Below are 19,430 nucleotides of genomic sequence, written 5' to 3'. Positions count from 1 at the left end.
TTGTTGGGGCTGGAGGAGTTTACAGAGATAGGGAGGGTTGTCGGGGCTGGAGGAGGTTACAGAGATAGGGAGGGTGGTAGGGGCTCTGGAGGAGGTATCAGTGATAGGGAGGGTTGTCGGGCTGGAGGAGGATACAGAGATAGGGAGGGGTGTTGGGCTCTGGAGGAGGTTACAGAGAAAGGGAGGGTTGTAGGGGCTGGAGGAGGTTACAGAGATAGGGAGGGTTGTGGGGCTGGAGGAGTTATCAGAGATAGGGAGGGGTGTGGGGGCTCTGGAGGAGGTATCAGAGATAGGGATTGTTGTCGGGGCTGGAGGCGGTTACAGAGATAGGGAGGGGTGTAGGGGCTCTGGAGGAGGTATCAGAGATAGGGAGGGGTGTAGGGGCTCTGGAGGAGGTTACAAAGATAGGGAGGGGTGTAGGGGCTCTGGAGGGGGTATCAGAAATAGGGAAGGTTGTGGGGCTCTGGAGGAGGTTACAGAGATAGGGAGGGGTGTAGGGGCTCTGGAGGAGGTATCCGAGATAGGGAGGGGTGTAGGGGCTCTGGAGGAGGTTACAGAGATAGGGAGGGTTGTGGGGCTCTGGAGGAGGTTACAGAGATAGGGAGGGGTGTAGGGGCTCTAGAGCAGGTTACAGAGATAGGGAGGGGTGTGGGGGCTCTGGAGGAGGTTACAGAGATAGGGAGGGGTGTGGGGGCTCTGGAGGAGGTATCAGAGATAGGGAGGGTTGTGGGGCTCTGGAGGAGGTTACGGAGATAGGGAGCGGTGTAGGGCCTCTGGAGGAGGTATCAGAGATTGTGAGGGTTGTGGGGCTGTGGAGGAGGTGACAGAGATAGGGAGGGGTGTAGGGGCTCTGGAGGAGGTATCAGAGATAGGGAGGGGTTTAGGGGCTCTGGAGGGGGTATCAGAGATAGGGAGGGGTGTAGGGGCTCTGGAGGGGGTATCAGAGATAGGGAGGGGTGTAGGGGCTCTGGAGGAGGTATCAGAGATAGGGAGGGGTGTAGGAGCTCTGGAGGGGGTATCAGAGATAGGGAGGGGTGTAGGGGCTCTGGAGGAGGTATCAGAGATAGGGCTCCGCTGTTTCTGGCCTGGATTTAGCACAGAGGGCATTGGCATTGGTAGGAACCTGTTCCAAAAGAGGCCTGGTGTGCGACTGTCTCCGAAGAGGCAATTCGACTTCTGTGGGGTGCGGGGGGGGGGGACAGATACAGCATTTATTGCCCCTTTGAACCGAGTGTCGCATTCGGCCCATTTCAGAGGGGGGAACACTTACCTGGGGTCTCCTGGGGGGGGGGGGGGGGGGGGGGGGTGGTTGGCGGGGGTGGCGAAGGATTCCAAGCTGATTAACTATTCAGGGAGGGAGGGGATGGCGGAGTTTGCAGGCTGGGTGAAAAGCTTTGACAAACCTCTGCCAATGTCGCCTCCCTGCACCTTTCGCCCAGACAGCGCAGGAGCTAATCTCGTCAAGAGCCGGCTGGGCCTTGTTTTGAAACCTTATCTGGGCCGCCTTTGAAATGGTCATTGAGGGTATTCAGCCTGGCGAGGGGGGCTCATTGTTCCTGGCCCAGTGCCTCGTTGTCGGCTGCTGATCAGCAGGGGAAGATAGCGGCCTTGTCACGAGGCGACGCGGCCCCGCTCAAAGGCTGAGGCGGCGGCGAGCCTTTTGTTCGGGCGTCAGCGCCCAAAGCCGCGAGGGAAACGTGACCCCCCCCCCCCCCCCCCCCCCCCACCCCACACATTCTCCTTTTAGGTACACCCTTGTGTGTTGACACTCCGCCTCGAACAACAACAGAAGCCTTGGCAGGCTGGGCGTCGCGCCTCAGCTCACCTCACTGGATGGAATTCCTGCACTGAAAAGTAAAACCCTGCCTGCTGTTCGAGCGGCTCTGGGTGTGACTTAACCCCTTGTGGGCCGATCGGTTGCCCCTCCCCGGGTCGCGACGCCAGCTCCAGCACTTTGCAGGGGAAAGGAGCAAGGTAACACAAGCCAGCCACCAGGCCCCGACCATCGGCAGGCCTGAGTCACCAGCCGTGCAAAGAGAGCCACAATGCATCCGTTCGGAGGGAAACCTCTTCACCCAGAGAGCGGGGGAGAATGTGGGACTCGCTCCCACAGGGAGTGGGGAGAATGTGGGACTCACTCCCACAGGGTGTGGGGGAGAATGTGGGACTCGCTCCCACAGGGAGTGGGGAGAATGTGGAACTCGATCCCACAGGGAGTGGGGGAGAATGTGGGACTCGCTCCCACAGGGAGTGGGGAGAATGTGGAACTCGCTCCCACAGGGAGTGTGGAGAATGTGGGACTCGCTCCACGGGGAGTGGGGGAGAATGTGGGACTCGCTCCCAAAGGGAGTGGGGGAGAATGTGGGACTCACTCCCACAGGGAGTGGGGGAGAATGTGGAACTCGCTCCCACAGAGAGCGGGGGAGAATGTGGGACTCGCTCTCACGGGGAGTGGGGGGAGAATGTGGGACTCACTCCCACAGGGAGTGGGGGAGAATGTGGAACTCGCTCCCACAGGGAGTGGGGAGAATGTGGGACTCGCTCCCACAGGGAGTGGGGAGAATGTGGGACTCGCTCCCACAGCGAGTGGGGAGAGAATGTGGGACTCGCTCTCACAGGGAGTGGGGAGAATGTGGGACTCGCTCCCACAGGGAGTGGGGAGAGAATGTGGAACTCGCTCCCAGAGGGAGTGGGGAGAATGTGGGACTCGCTCCCAGGGGGAGTGGGGAGAATGTGGGACTCGCTCCCCACAGGGAGTGGGGAGAATGTGGAACTCGCTCTCACAGGGAGTGGGGAGAATGTGGAACTCGCTCCCACAGGGAGTGGGGAGAATGTGGGACTCGCTCCCACAGGGAGTGGGGAAGAATGTGGGACTCGCTCCCAGGGGGAGTGGGAGAATGTGGGACTCGCTCCCCACAGGGAGTGGGGAGAATGTGGAACTCGCTCTCACAGGGAGTGGGGGAGAATGTGGAACTCGCTCCCACAGGGAGTGGGGGAGAATGTGGGACTCGCTCCCAGTGGGAGTGGGGAGAATGTGGGACTTGCTCCACGGGGAGTGGGGAGAATGTGGGACTCGCTCCCACAGGGAGTGGGGAGAATGTGGGACTCGCTCCCACAGGGAGTTGGGAGAATGTGGGACTCGCTCCCACAGGCAGTGGGGAGAATGTGGGACTCGCTCCCACAGGGAATATGGGGAACTCGCTCCCACAGGGAGTGGGGGAGAATGAGGAACTCGCTCCCACAGGGAGTGGGGAGAATGCGGGACTCGATCCCACCGGGAGTGGGGAGAATGTGGAACTCGCTCCCACAGGGAGTGGGGAGAATGCGGGACTCGATCCCACCAGGAGTGGGGAGAATGTGGAACTCGCTCCCACAGGGAGTGGGGAGAATGTGGAACTCGCTCCCACAGGGAGTGGGGAGAATGTGGAACTCGCTCCCACAGGGAGTGGGGAGAATGCGGGACTCGATCCCACCAGGAGTGGGGAGAATGTGGAACTCGCTCCCACAGGGAGTGGGGAGAATGTGGAACTCGCTCCCACAGGGAGTGGGGAGAATGTGGGACTCGCTCCCACAGGGAGTGGGGGAGAATGTGGCACTCGCTCCCACAGGGAGTGGGGAGAATGAGGGACTCGCTCCCACGGGGAGTGGGGGAGAATGTGGAACTCGCTCCCACAGGGAGTGGGGAGAATGTGGAACTCGCTCCCACCGGGAGTGGGGAGAATGTGGAACTCGCTCCCACTGGGAGTGGGGAGAATGTGGGACTCGCTCCCACAGGGAGTGGGGAGAATGTGGACTCGCTCCCACAGGGAGTGGGGAGAATGTGGGACTCACTCAGGGTGAGGTTTTGGGTGTGACCTACTTCAGAGGCAGTGGGGGGAGCTGGAAAGAAAATACTTCTGCATCACCGCTCACCACCTCAGGGTGTCCCAAAGCACTTTCCTGCCAAGTGCTTCTGAAGCGTGGTCACTGGGAAATACCAGCTCGTGCACAGTTAGATCCCACCGCAGCATCGATCTAATGACCCAGATCATCTGGGGCTTTAAAAAATATTTTTTTATTCTGCTCCGTTTTCACATTTTCTCCCAAATTTACACCCACCGACAATAAACAATCAGTAACAAATATGTCATTCCCATGTCAATAACAACGATCCCATCCTCCACCAAATCCCCAAACCTTGGCCCGCATGTTCACATAAACAAATGACAAAAAGGAATCAGAAATCACCCATAGTCACCGTTAACACATACAGCCCCCCTCCCAGCCACCCCCCCCCCCCCCCCCCCAACTAATGTTCGATGTTATCCAGTTCTTGAAAGTGCATAATGAATAATGCCCATGAATTGTAGAACCCCTCCATCCTTCCCTCAGTTCAAACTTAACCTTCTCAGGAGTCAAGAATTCCAGCAGGTCCCCCCGTCACGCCAGGGCACAGGGTGGAGACGTTGCTCTCCAACCTATCAGGATCCGCCTTCGGGCGATCAACGAGGCGAAGGCTACAACATCTGCCTCCGCGCCCGTTTCCAACCCCGGCTGGTCTGCCGAATATGGCCTCCCGAGGGCCCGGGTCCAGTTTCACGTGCACCACTTTAGAGATTACCCTAAGCACCTCCTTCCAGTAATCCTCCAGCTTTGGACGGGACCAAAACATATGAATGTGATTAGCGGGGCCCCCCCCCCCCTGCAACGTTCACACACATCTTCTACTCCTTCAAAGAGCCGCCTCATCCTCGCCCTCGTGAGGTGTGCTCTGTACACCACCTTCAGCTGTATCAGCCCCAACCTCGCGCACGAGGTGGAGGCGTTCACTCTCCGGAGCACCTCACACCAGAACCCCTCCTCCATACCCTCTCCCAGCTCTCCCTCCCACTTTGCTTTGATCCCTTCCAGCGGTGCCTTCTCCTCTTCCAAAATAGCTCCGTAGACCGCCGATACTACCCCCTTCTCCAGTCCCCCTGTCGTCAGCATCTCCTCCAGCAATGTGGAGGCCGGCTCCACCGGGAAGCTCTGTATCTCCTTTCTGGCAAAATCTCTGACCTGCATGTATCTAAACATTTCCCCCTGCTCCAGCCCATACTTCGCTTCCAGCTCCCTCAATCCTGCAAACCGACCCCGAGGAAACAAATCTTTTAGCGTCTTAATCCCCTTCTCCTCAACATTTCCGAAAATTTCCATCCCACTCCCCTGGCTCAAATCTGTGGTTCCCCCGAATCGGCATTTCCCTTGACCCTGCCCCCAACCCGAAGTGTTGGCGAAACTGCCTCCAAATTCTCAATGAAGCTATTATTACCGGACTCCCTGAGTATTTCCCCGGAGCCACCGGGAGCGGCGCTGTTGCTAGTGCCTTCAGCCCCGGCCCCCTGCACAAACTCTCCTCCATTCTGACCCACTGGGAATCAAGCCCTCTGACCCAGCTCCGCACCTTCTCCACATTCGCCGCCCGGTAGTAATACATCAGATTCGGAAGACCCAAATCCCATGCCTGCCTTCCCCTCTGTAGCAGCACCTTTCTAACTCAGGCCACCTTCCCTCCCCATATCAACGAAGTAATTCTTCCCTCAATCTCCCTGAAAGAAGCCTTTGGCAGGAAAATCGGTAGGCATTGAAAAATAAACCGAAATCGCGGCAACACGTTCATTTTAACCGTCCGTACCCGACCCGCCCTGGGGCTTTTTTTTAGTGATGATGGTTGAGGGGTTAAATTTCAACGCTGGGGAGAACTCTTCTGCCCCCCCCATTCCCCACTCAATTCTGCTTCAAGGTGGTGCTGTGCGATCTTTTACAAGCACCCAAGAGGGCCCATTTTAAATGGCTCATCCGAAACAAGGCACCTCCGAGAGTGCAGCGCTCCCTCACACCTGGCACCAATGGTCCTTGCGAGAAGCGCCAAAAAAAGGCTGGGGCAGAACGGTAACCTCGCCAATGAAAAGGGCTTTTGTCGTTGTTGGTGATGGCTTCCATCCTGTTTGACAATCCCCCCCCCCCCCCAAACACACATTAGCAAAGTGCACATTCAGGGGATGCGAGGGCTTGACGGCTGGCGATGTTGAAGGCCGAGAGGCCTGTGTGGGAGTTTGGAGCCTCCTCCTCTGACCTTGGGTTCACTCGCAAGGGAGTATCCGAAACAATTAGCTCAACTCATTGAGAGGGAGGGAACCATTCAGACAAGACCGTGACACGTCAGGATCCTTCGTCAGAAGCGGATGAAAGCTTTGGAAGTTAATTAATCTGACGGCTTGGTTCGGTTCAATAACTCCTGCATTAGCCTGATGACCTCAGCAGGCATCCCCCCTACACGAACGTAAATCAACAGAGCCCAAAGGAGTGTTAACCAGACAGATGTTCCCCCAAATCTGTAAACTAACGACGAGACTTTGTTCATCAAGGGTGATTCTGGGCCCAATACCGTGCGGAAGCAAATTATTTAATAGATGGACAGTTTCCGAAATCATTTGCGCCTGTAGCCGTCAACTGCAACCCCCTTTCCAAGACGCGTCCTAATTGTTGGCTCACGGTGCTCTTTGAGCCAGGAGGTCAGGGGTCAGGTCAGGGCCCGCTCCCGAAACCTGAACATCAAAGTCTCGGTCGACACCTGGGCGTGCAGTGGCTGAGGGAGTGCAGCACAGTGGCTGAGGGAGTGCAGCGCAGTGGCTGAGGGAGTGCAGCGCAGTGGCTGAGGGAGTGCAGCGCAGTGGCTGAGGGAGTGCAGCGCAGTGGCTGAGGGAGTGCAGCACAGTCGGTGGGGACGAGTGCCTTCCTTCCGTGCTGCCTGAGAGAGAGTGAGGGGGGGGGGGCTGGGTAGTGAGCAATTTTCCTCTCCTGTGCTCACCAGTCACCACGTGGGTCTGTGTGCGTTGTCTGTGTTGTATTTGTGCGTGTTGTGTGTGTATGTATGAGAGTGTGTGCATGCGGCTGTGCATGTTTGAGAGTATTGGAGAGTGTTTGCGACTGTGTTGTGTGCGTATTGTGTTCGTCTCGGCGAGTGTGTTGTGTGAGTGTGCATGTTTGAGAGCGTTTGTGTTAGAGAGTGAGACTGTGTATGTTGTACCGTGTTTGTGTGTGCGTGTTGTGTCTGTGCGTGCGTTGTGTCTGTGTTTTTTGTGTGTGTGTTTTGTAGCTGTTTTGTGTGTGTGCGTGTGTTTTGTGTGTGCGTTTTGTGTGTGCGTTTTGTGTGTGTGCGTTGTGTATGTGTGTTTTGTGTGCGTTGTGTATGTGTGTTTTGTGTGCGTGTGTTTTGTGCGTGTGTTTTGTGTGTGCGTTTTGTGTGTGTGCGTTGTGTATGTGTGTTTTGTGTGCGTTGCGTATGTGTGTTGTGTGAGTTGTGTCTCTGTGTGCGTTGTGTGTGTGTGTGTTGTGTGAGTTGTGTCTTTGTGTGCGTTGTGTATCTGTGTGTGAGTTATGTGTCTGTGTGCGCGTTGTGGATCTGTGTGTGAGTTGTGTATCTGTGTGTGAGTTGTGTGTCTGTGTGCGCGTTGTGTATCTGTGTGTGAGTTGTGTGTCTGTGTGCGCGTTGTGTGACCGCATTGGGTGTCTGTGCGCGTTGGGTGTCTGCGCGTTGTGTGTGCGTTTTGTGTGTGCATTGTGTCTGTGTGTGCGTGTTGTGTGTTGCATTGTGCAGTCTGTGTGTGTTGTGTCGGTCTGTGTGTGTGTTGTGTCGGTCTGTGTGTGTGTTGTGTGTGTGCATTGTGCAGGTCTGTGTGTGTGTTGTGTCGGTCTGTGTGTGTGTTGTGTCGGTCTGTGTGTGTGTTGTGTGTGTGTTGTGTCGGTCTGTGTGTGTGTTGTGTGTGTGCATTGTGCAGGTCTGTGTGTGTGTTGTGTCGGTCTGTGTGTGTTGTGTGTGTGCATTGTGCAGGTCTGTGTGTGTGTTGTGTCGGTCTGTGTGTGTTGTGTGTGTGCATTGTGCAGGTCTGTGTGTGTGTTGTGTCGGTCTGTGTGTGTTGTGTCGGTCTGTGTGTGTTGTGTGTGTGTTGTGTCGGTCTGTGTGTGCATTGTGCAGGTCTGTGTGTGTGTTGTGTCGGTCTGTGTGTGTTGTGTCGGTCTGTGTGTGTTGTGTGTGTGTTGTGTCGGTCTGTGTGTGTGTTGTGTGTGTGTTGTGTCGGTCTGTGTGTGTTGTGTCGGTCTGTGTGTGTTGTGTGTGTGTTGTGTCGGTCTGTGTGTGTTGTGTGTGTGCATTGTGCAGGTCTGTGTGTGTGTTGTGTCGGTCTGTGTGTGTGTTTCGGTGCGTGCGCTGTGATTCTCTTGACCTGCCGAGAGCGAGCACGGACACGCTGGGCTGAATGACCCCCCCCCCGTCAGTGCCGCCCCGACCAGCCTGAGAAACTGGTCCTCGAGCGAGTCACCCAGGGGGAGCATCCGGGACCCGGGCCGCACCCCAGAGGCAGCACCCCGAGGAGGAACGCCGTGGCGGGCCGGGCGCCGGGCGGACCCTGAACAGCAGCTCGTCCCGTCGACAGGAGCAGCTGTGTCCTGACGTCCCTCCTCGCGTTGTGTGGTTCCCGGTCTGGGCGGCACCGAGTCCTGTAATTATCTCTGGCATTTGCTCGGAGTGACATGCCGGAGTTTTTAAAATTGCATTCCTCACATGTTGTTTGAAAACAAGATTGCGCGTTGCGCAACAAAGCCAGGCCCTCAAAAGCGGGAATGCTCGAGGTGGTTGGTGGCAGCGGTTTAACCTCTTCTGTTGCCACGTCTTGCCTTTTGCTTTGTTTGAGATGAAGGAGGCCAGACTGTGCTCGGTGCCACATCCAACATCTCCCCAGGAGCTGGGGTGGACGCCCTCGGGTCAGTCACCTGCTCTCGTCCTCTGGGCCGCGTTCTGTTTTTTGACCCGGGCCTGCTACCCCCCTGGGCCCTTGCGTTCGGAGAGTCGCAAGCGCAGGTCACGCCGCCCCGCGGGGTCGCCACCCAAAGGCCCTGCCGCTTGAGAATCAGCCCGCTCCGTCGTGCCAAGGCCCCTGGCCGAACGCGCCTCCCCGCGCAGACGTCAGCCTCACATCGCCGTTTCCGAATAAGGGGGTCTCGTCCCCCTGCTCCACCTCGGAGATGAGGAGAAATCAGACGAGATCTTATTGAACAGGGGAGCTGGCTAGAGGAGGATGTGGCGCGGCAGGGCTGGCGTGTTGGCAGAGGAGGGCAGGAGGATGTGGCGTGGCAGAGGAGGGCAGGAGGATGTGGCGCGGCAGAGGAGGGCAGGAGGATGTGGCGTGGCAGAGGAGGGCAGGAGGATGTGTGTGTTGGCAGAGGAGGGTTTGATGCGGCAGGCCTGGCATGTTGACAGTACAGAGCAAGGCGGATGTGCCGTGGCAGGGCTGGCGTGTTGGCAGAACAGGGCGGGTAGTGGGAGGGAGAGCACCAGTCCACTGGGCACGTGGTTTGCCCGGCAATCGCTTGTCCTCCTTCAGCTCAGCTCTCGAACGTGGCTGCACCCTCAAAGGGAGCTAGTGTCAACAGGGAGGGTCTGAGTCACGGGGGTGTTCACTGACCTAGTTTAAGACCAACACCGAGAGGGGCTGGGTTGGCAATGGGCCATTGGTGAGGGTGGGGGGGTGGGGGGGGGTGCGGGCAGAGGGTGAAGGGGCCGAATGGCCAGCTATTTCCTGATAATGCATTTAATGACTTAGTCTGTTCTTGAGCTTTGGAATTCCACCTGCTGCTCCCGATCCCGTGGAGGGTGAGAGCTCGCCATGCCTTGTGCACCACAATAAATCAACTCCTCATCCTCTCTCGGAATCTACCGGAAACCTCCCGCCCCTCCTCAGGAGAGGCAAGGAACCATCCGCCAAAAAACCCAATGACCATAAGACATAGGAGCAGAATTAGGCCACTCGGCCCGTCGAGTCTTCTCCGCCATTCAATCATGGCTGATATTTTCTCACCCCCATTCTCCTGCCTTCTCCCCACAACCCCTGATCCCCTAATTAATCACGAACCTATCTGTCTCTGTCTGAAAAAGACACTCAGTGATTTGGCCTCCACAGCCTTCTGCGGCAAAGAGTTCCACAGATTCACCACCCTCTGGCTGAAGAAATTCCTCCTCATCTCTGTTTTAAAGGACCGTCCCTTCAGTCTGAGATGGTGTCCTCTGGTTCTAGTTTCTCCTACAAGTGGAAACATCCTCTCCACGTCCACTATATCCAGGCCTCGCAGTATCCTGTAAGTTTCAATAAGATCCCCCCCTCATCCTTCTAAACTCCAACGACTACAGACCCTGTCCTCAACCGTTCCTCGTACGACAAGCTCTTCATTCCAGGGATCATTCTTGTGAACCTCCTCTGGACCCTTTCCAAGGCCCCAGCGCATCCTTCCTTAGATACGGGGCCCAAAACTGCGCACAATACTCCAAATGGGGTCTGAACTCTGTCCCATTTGTGCGTGGGGAGGGGCGTGGCTGCCTTGTCGCACTCTACTCCTGGGTGTGGTCATTGAGTCGAAGTTACGGAGCCAACATCGGGCCATTCGGCCCAGTTGGTGCATGCTGGCCTCCACGTGAGCCTCCTCCCCCCAGCCCCACCCCCGCTACCCGGCGGCACACTGAACATTTTGAAATCTTAAATTTCGAATCTCATTTTGTCAGCGCCTGCCTCCTGGGCTGCAGGACGGTGAAAGCTGAATCCCGCCTTTGATGATGTCCGGGAAATGGGAGCGGAGGTTAAAACCCAGGCACGTCGTTAAACATGCTTGATTGGATCATTAACTGGGCCTATTCGAGGCGGCAGGCAAATTGTTACCAGCCCCTCCTGCATCTGAATAAATTGCGAACGAAAACAGTCATTTCCTAAATAGCCATGTGTGTGTGTGAGTCTGTGTGTGTGTATCTGTGTGTGTCTATGTGTGTCTGTGTGCGTGTGTCTGTCTGTCTGTCTGTCTGTGTGTGTGTGTGGTGCGTATGTGGGGTTTGCGAGCTGTGTGTGTTGCGGGTGTATGTGGGCGTGTATGCATGTGTGTGTGTGCGTACATGCATGTGTGGTGTGCGTGCATGTGTGTGTCTGTGTATGTATGATGTATCTGGGTGGTGTGGGTTGTGTGTGTGTGTGTGTGGGGGGGGGGTATATGCATGTTTTTCTTTCCCCATTCCTGGGAAATGAGTGTCACTGGACGAGGCCCATCATTAGTTGCCCCTCCCTAATTGCCCCCTCGAACCGAGTATCTCGACCGGGTCTATTTCAGAGGGTGGGGGGGGGGGTTTAAGAGTCGACCACACAAGGCGGCACGGTGGGTCACTGGATAGCACTGCTGCCTCACGGCGCCGAGGTCCCGGGTTCGATCCCCGCTCTGGGTCACTGTCCGTGTGGAGTTTGCACATTCTCCCCGTGTCTGCGTGGGTTTCGCCCCCACAAGGGGCAGCACGGTAGCCTTGTGGATAGCACAATTGCTTCACAGCTCCAGGGTCCCAGGTTCGATTCCGGCTTGGGTCACTGTCTGTGCGGAGTCTGTACATCCTCCCCGGGTTTCCTCCGGGTGCTCCGGTTTCCTCCCAAAGTCCAAAGATGTGCAGGTTAGGTGGATTGGCCGCGATAAATTGCCCATAGTGTCCAAAATTGCCCTTAGTGTTAGAACATAGAACATAGAACGATACAGCGCAGTACAGGCCCTTCGGCCCACGATGTTGCACCGAAACAAAAGCCATCTAACCTACACTATGCCATTATCATCCATATGTTTATCCAATAAACTTTTAAATGCCCTCAATGTTGGTGAGTTCACTACTGTTGCAGGTAGGGCATTCCACGGCCTCACTACTCTTTGCGTAAAGAACCTACCTCTGACCTCTGTCCTATATCTATTACCCCTCAGTTTAAAGCTATGTCCCCTCGTGCCAGCCATTTCCATCCGCGGGAGAAGGCTCTCACTGTCCACCCTATCTAACCCCCTGATCATTTTGTATGCCTGTATTAAGTCTCCTCTTACCCTTCTTCTCTCCAACGAAAACAACCTCAAGTCCATCAGCCTTTCCTCATAAGATTTTCCCTCCATACTGGGTTATGGGGATAGGGTGGCGGTGTTGACCTTTAAGAAGGCCTCCTTCTGCACTGTAAATTCTATGATAATCTATGAACCCAAAGATGTGCAGGGTAGGTGGATTGGCCACGCTAAATTGCCCCTTAATTGGGAAAAATTAATTGGGTACTCTAAATTTAAAAATAAAGAATCAACCACATTGCTGTGTGTGTGTGGGGGGGGGTCTGGAGTCACGTGTAGGCCAGGCCGGGGTAAGGACGGCAGATTTCCTCCTTTCCCCTAAAGGGGGACATTAGTGAACCAGATGTTTTTTTTTTACGGCAATCGATGATCGTTGTCACGGTCGCCATTACCGAGACCGAGCTTTACAATTCCAGATTTTATTCATCAAATTTAAATTTCACCAGCCGCTGGGGTGGGGAATAGAACCTGTGTACCCTCCCCCCCCGGACCACTAACCTGGGGGGGGGAGGGGATCGCTGGATTACTGGCACAGTAACATTGTCACCACCTCCCTTCCACTTTGCGTCTGCCCAGGGAAAGGTGCACATGTCCAATCTGTGGCTTCAGGAGGAGGTTACAAGCTGCTAATCTTTCTCTGACGCCATTGACCACATCGTCCGTCCCCATCGGTTAGATCGTGGCTGCCGAATGGACTCCTTTGGTCGTTTTATGTTCTGGGTGACACGTTTAGAACGCTGCACTGACTTCTCAGTAACTTTCTGCAACCTCGCCTCTCGTTTGCCAGAGGAAATCAAAAGAGTTTGCCCTCTGGACAGTGGATAGGTTGGGGAGGGGAGGGTCTCGGATATATATATAAAGAACTTATGGGGGCAGAGGAGACGCTGACCGAGGAGCTGAAGCTCAAGTGGGAAGAAGAGCTCGGAGGTGAGATAGAAGAGGGCTTATGGGCGGAGGTGTTGAGTAAGGGTTAACGCGTCCGCAACATGCGCCAGGCTCAGCCTCGTCCAGTTCAAGGTCGTCCACCGGGCCCACATGATGGTGGCCCGGATGAGTAAATTCTTTGGACTGGAGGACAGGTGCGCCAGATGTGCGGGAGGACCGGCGAACCATGTCCACATGTTCTGGGCATGTCCAAAACTCAGGGGGTACTGGCAGGGATTCGCGGACGTCATGTCCCGGGTACTGAAAACAAGGGTGGCGTTGAGTCCGGAGGTGGCAATTCTGGGGGTTTCGGAGGACCCGGGAGTCCAGGAAGAGCGAGAGGCCGACGTTCTGGCCTTTGCTTCCCTGGTAGCCCGGCGACGAGTACTGCTGGAGTGGAGGGACTCAAAGCCCCCGAAGTCGGAGGCCTGGCTATCGGACATGGCGAGCTTTCTCGGTCTGGAGAAAAGTAAGTTCGCTCTGAGAGGGTCACTGTCAGGGTTCGCCCGGAGGCGGCAACCATTTATCGACTACTTCACGGAAAATTAATCGTCGGGTGGGGGGGGTGTTAGGGCAACATAGATTAGGGGATTAATTAGGCGGGTCCTTGTGGGAGGGGAGCTGGTTTTTGCACTATGTTGATTGTTCTTTGCACACTGTCTGGACTGTTGCTGTTTACTGTGCCAAAATGCCTCAATAAAATTGTTTATTAAAAAAAAAAAGAGTTTGCGCTGTGCTCACTCCCCCGTAGGCAGCTGGTTAAAACGTGCTGGACAAGATCCCTTCAGGAGACGCTCCTTCTCGCACTTGGCAGAGTGGAACTGTCAGCTCTGTCTCTGTCCATCCGCAGCTGAATGCAGAAAAAGCAGCTCCACTTTATCGGCACCCCATCCACCACCTCCAACATTCAGAATAATAATCTTTATCATTGTCACAAGTAGGCTCACATTAACGCCGCAATGAAGTTACTGTGAAAATCCCCTCGTCGCCACATTCCGGCGCCTGTTCGGGGACACGGAGGGAGAATTCAGAATGTCCAATTCACCCAACAAGCACGTCTTTCGGGACTTGTGGGAGGAAACCGTAGGAAACCCACGCAGACACGGGGAAGAGCATGCAGACTCCGCACAGACACTGACTCCCCAATCCGAGAATTGAACCTGGGACCCTGGTGCTGTGAAGCAATAGTGCTAACCACTGTGCTACCGTGCTGCCCCTCATTCCCTCCACCCCTGACGCACAGCGGCAGCCGTGTGCACCGTCTACAAGACGCCCCGCAGCCACTCGCTCCTTCGACAGCACCTTCCAAACCCGCCACCCCGAGCGTCTAGAAGGACGAGGGCAGCAGCAGACGCACGGGGAACACCACCACCTGCGAGTCCCCCCCTCCGAGCCGCTCGCCATCCCGACTCGGAAATATATCGGCCGTTCCTTCACTGTGGCTGGGGTCAAAATCCTGGCTGCTCCCTCCCTAACAGCGCGATGGGTGTACCTACACCACGCGGGACTGCAGCGGGTTTAAGATGGCGGCTCCCCCACCACCTTCTCGAGGGGGCAATTAGGGAGGGGCAGTTAATCCTGGGCCTATAGCAGGCGACGTCCCTTTGAATGAGTGTTAAGGTGATTCCAATCGTCGCTGTAATTGAGTAAAAGGCAGGAAGCGATTGTCCCTTTTGACTGGGTACATCGATAAGCCGTGATGGCGTTTGGGGGCCTTGGCCACGCGATACAGAGAGTGCAAAGCCGACGTGTTTTGCGGGTGGGAGGTGATGTGCGGAGATTCGTGTCGGGGAGGTGGGCGGGGAGCTGTTGGTGGCGTTTGGTGGAGTGTGGGGAGGAATGTAGACAAGCAGATATCTGTGCCGCAATGCCCTGCTATCTGAGCCAGCTGAGGGGTGTACGTCCACACCCAAAATAATCGCGGATGAACAAGGTCATTTCACGTGTCGACATTCACAGATTTCCCGCCCCATCAACACCATTTTGCATTTTATCGAGCACATCGAATTTATATCGCACAATCAGACCATTCGGCTCAACTGCTCAATGCTGGGCTTTATATTCCTCCCACTCCTCCACCTTATCATCTTACCCCATCACCACATTGTCATATTCTTCTATTCTTTTCCCCCTCGTAGGTTTATCCAGCTCCCCCCTGCCCCCACCCGTTAAATGTATCAACACTATTCACCTCACACACTCCCCGTGGGAGCGAGTCCCACATTCTCCCCGTGGGAGCGAGTTTCACATTCTCCCCCACTCCCTGTGGGAGCGAGTCCCACATTCTCCACACTCCCTGTGGGAGCGAGTCCCACATTCTCCACACTCCCTGTGGGAGCAAGTCCCACATTCTCCCCACTCCCCGTGGGAGCGAGTCCCACATTCTCCCCGTGGGAGCGAGTCCCACATTCTCCCCCACTCCCTGTGGGAGCGAGTCCCACATTCTCCCCCACTCCCCGTGGGAGTGAGTTCCACATTCTCCCCACTCCCCGTGGGAGCGAGTCCCACATTCTCCCCCACTCCCCGTGAGAGCGAGTCCCACATTCTCTCCCACTCCCTGTGGGAGCGAGTTCCACATTCTCCCACACTCCCTGTGGGAGCAAGTCCCACATTCTCCCCACTCCCCGTGGGAGCGAGTTCCACATTCTCCCCCACTCCCTGTGGGAGCGAGTACCACATTCTCCCCCACTCCCTGTGGGAGCGAGTTCCACATTCTCCCACATTCTCCGTGGGAGCGAGTTCCACATTCTCCCCCACTCCCTGTGGGAGCGAGTCCCACATTCTCCCCACTCCCTGTGGGAGCGAGTCCCACATTCTCCCCACTCCCTGTGGGAGCGAGTCCCCCATTCTCACCACACCCTGTGGGAGCGAGTTCCACATTCTCCACACTCCCTGTGGGAGCAAGTCCCACATTCTCCCCACTCCCTGTGGGAGCGAGTCCCACATTCTCCCCCACTCCCTGTGGGAGCAAGTCCCACATTCTCCCCCACTCCCCATGGGAGCGAGTTCCACATTCTCCCCCACTCCCTGTGGGAGCGAGTCCCACATTCTCCACTCCCTGTGGGAGCGAGTCCCACATTCTCTCCATTCCCTGTGGGAGCGAGTCCCACATTTTCCTCCACTCCCTGTGGGAGCGAGTCCCACATTCTCCCCACTCCCTGTGGGAGCGAGTCCCACATTCTCCCCCACTCCCCATGGGAGCGAGTTCCACATTCTCCCCCACTCCCTGTGGGAGCGAGTCCCACATTCTCCACTCCCTGTGGGAGCGAGTCCCACATTCTCTCCATTCCCTGTGGGAGCGAGTCCCACATTTTCCTCCACTCCCTGTGGGAGCGAGTCCCACATTCTCCCCACTCCCTGTGGGAGCGAGTCCCACATTCTCCCCACTCCCTGTGGGAGTGAGTTCCACATTCCCCCCACTCCCTGTGGGAGAGAGTCCCACATTCTCCCCACTCCCTGTGGGAGCGAGTCCCACATTCTCCCCACTCCCTGTGGAAGCGAGTCCCACATTCTCCCCCACTCCCTGTGGGAGCGAGTTCCACATTCTCCCCCACTCCCTGTGGGAGCGAGTTCCACATTCTCCCCCACTCCCCGTGGGAGCGAGTCCCACATTCTCCCCCACTCCCTGTGGGAGCGAGTCCCACATTCTCCCCACTCACTGTGGGAGCGAGTCCCACATTCTCCCCACTCCCTGTGGGAGTGAGTTCCACATTCCCCCCACTCCCTGTGGGAGAGAGTCCCACATTCTCCCCACTCCCTGTGGGAGCGAGTCCCACATTCTCCCCACTCCCTGTGGAAGCGAGTCCCACATTCTCCCCCACTCCCTGTGGGAGCGAGTTCCACATTCTCCCCCACTCCCTGTGGGAGCGAGTTCCACATTCTCCCCCACTCCCCGTGGGAGCGAGTCCCACATTCTCCCCCACTCCCTGTGGGAGCGAGTCCCACATTCTCCCCACTCCCTGTGGGAGCAAGTCCCACATTCTTCCCCCACTCCCCGTGGGAGCGAGTTCCACATACTCCCCACTCCCCGTGGGAGCGAATCCCACATTCTCCCCCACTGCCTGTGGGAGCGAGTCCCACATTCTCCCCCACTCCCTGTGGGAGCGAGTCCCACATTCTCCCCACTCCCTATGGGAGCGAGTTCCACATTCTCCCCACTCTCTGTGGGAGCGAGTTCCACATTCTCCCCCACTCCCTGTGGGAGCGAGTTCCACATTCTCCCCCACTCCCTGTGGGAAAGACATTTCTCCTGAATTGCCCAATCAGATTGGATTACTGACCACTAATATTGACCCCCCCACCCCGGTTCTGGTCTCCCATGGTTCCACGATCGACGTTTCCATGACGATGTTACCAATGTAAGGAGGGTGGAACAATTCTTTCGGAGAAGGGGGAGCAGGGAAGTAGATTCCCACCATGTGCACCCGACGTTATCCTCCACTCGAGCGACCCAAATCCAGGTTCCCCGAAAAGAGACACCCCCGTTTCTTTGAAAAGAGCTGGATTATCATACTCGCATGCACACACACGCTCACACATGTACATGTACACACACATGCGCACACACGTACACGCACACATGTGCATACACACACATGCACATGTGCACACACACGTACACACACAGGACACACGTACACACACCCATACACACGCTCACGCACTCATGCGCGCACACACACACTGCAGAAGCACGTATACATACATACATACATGCACACACACACCCGTCTCCCTCTCATTTCTCTTGCCGCAGATTCTTTTAAAACTGTCAATGAGATATCTCTATTTTGGTGTGATCTTCCCTCAGGGGAGTTCTGTTGCGAGCTACACAGAGGCAGTTTGCACACTGCAGGGCATTCTCCCAGCTGGTCCGTCCGAATGGGAAGTAATCTCTCCCTTTGTTTTGACACATTCACGATGGTGCCAAATATTTATCCACTTTGCTGAAGTGATTGTCAAACACGAGGGCTCTCGAGAGCGTGGCTGCCTTAACGCGCGGACTGCGTTTCCAGCTTTGGACCGTACCCTGGCAGAGGTGGGAGGCGCCTTTTGGCGCTCTCGATTGGCGTTGAAACAGGGTCGGATCTAAAACTCCGAACCTTGTCTCTAAAACCCGACCCGGCCTCCTTGGCCCCGACCTTTCTCTGCGACCTCCTTCAGAATTCTGGGATATCTGTCCCCTGATTTCCTCCCCTCCGTCTTCGGGTGTGGGGTGGCTGGGCCTTCAGGCTGTCTAAGCCCCAAGTTCCCGCAGTCTCTCTCTCTTGCTCACTCTCCCTCCTCTCCTTTAAGACGCTGCCTGACACGGACCTCTTTGGCCATGAGTTTGGTCACCCGCGCTTAAATATCTGGCACCAGCGCCCAAGAACACTACCGTGATGAAAACATGGTCAGAAAGTTGTGACTGTTCCAGGGGGTTAGTCGCCCAGCGCTCCCGGGGATATGTGGTGGGCGGCCGCGCGGTTTTAAGTGTGTCAGGCGATGACGGTGTGCAGGGGAGGGGGAGTCTTCTCGACGTCCTCGTGAAAACGGCGCCGGTTTTATTGACTCTCCCAGCATCCCTAGCGGTTTTTGCCGCACCAGGTGACCCAACGGCCGTGACTTGCCAAAACGTTTCTTCTCGCCCCTCATCGGGACAAACTCGGGAATGCTGAATTTCAGGCAACCGTAAACAACGTCCCGACCGGAGGAACGCTTGCCACGTGTGGTTGCCACGACGCGTCCAATCAGGGCTCGGCCTGCCAACCAGTCCGAGAGCACCCTCTTCCCCCGCGGTGTAAATTGTTGTGACCGTTTGAAATTTGGCATTCTTGCATTTGTCCTGATGAGTGCAGTACGAAAAACTTCGACAACGTGTCTCTTTTTTCGGTTATGTTCAAGTTCCGCACTGCAAAGTAGCCGTTCTCTCTCTTTTCACCCTATTTGACAATCTCTGCACTTACAAAGTAATTTACTGATGCGGTGAATGGACTATTATTCATGTCTTATTTTCCTAGAATTACTGCAATGCAGCAGCTCTCGGTACAGTGAAACATAATGGTTAGGCCTGCCCTCAGCTATTTGCCTGGATGTTGTTGCTGCTAACTTTAGCCTTCGTTTAATTGCTCTGTTCTATCAACTTTGCTCTCGAGTCGCCAGGTATCTTTCTGATACCGCCACGTGGTTCAAGTCCGAGTAATGATCAATAATCCAACACACCGCTTAGTAAGAGTTAAATCAACGCACATTTATTATATACAGTAATCAATACTTAAGCATAAATTCTACTTCTAAGCTACTTCCTACAACTAACAGGCCAATACTTAACTTGGAACTGGCCCACCAGGTCAGGGAAACGAATGGCCTTTCGTTCGGGTTCTGAGCCTGCGGGATTCGAAGCTGGTACAGATCGATAGGTAGGAGCGCCTGTCTCGTAGCGAGCGTTGAAGTAAGACTTACGATTTGAGCGGCTGTTGCAGAAGGTCAGCAGAAGGGTGCAGGAGGCAGGAGGGGTTGCAGAAGGGTGGCAGAGAGATCGATTTGAACTTGGACTCTATACTTATAGTCCCCAGGGGCCTCCCGCCTTTTGGGGCGGACCCTGTACC

General features: G+C 55.9%; 1 protein-coding gene across 2 annotated transcripts in view; it reads left to right on the top strand.

The window, feature by feature from the left end:
* Positions 1-19,430, top strand: part of dnajc4 (DnaJ (Hsp40) homolog, subfamily C, member 4) — a 180,078-nt gene that overhangs the window by 42,937 nt on the left and 117,711 nt on the right. The window lies entirely within an intron of this gene.

The sequence above is a fragment of the Scyliorhinus torazame genome, chromosome 24 (genome assembly GCF_047496885.1).
Source record: "Scyliorhinus torazame isolate Kashiwa2021f chromosome 24, sScyTor2.1, whole genome shotgun sequence".
NCBI lineage: Eukaryota > Metazoa > Chordata > Chondrichthyes > Carcharhiniformes > Scyliorhinidae > Scyliorhinus > Scyliorhinus torazame.
This window is presented reverse-complemented; position numbering and strand designations above follow the sequence as displayed.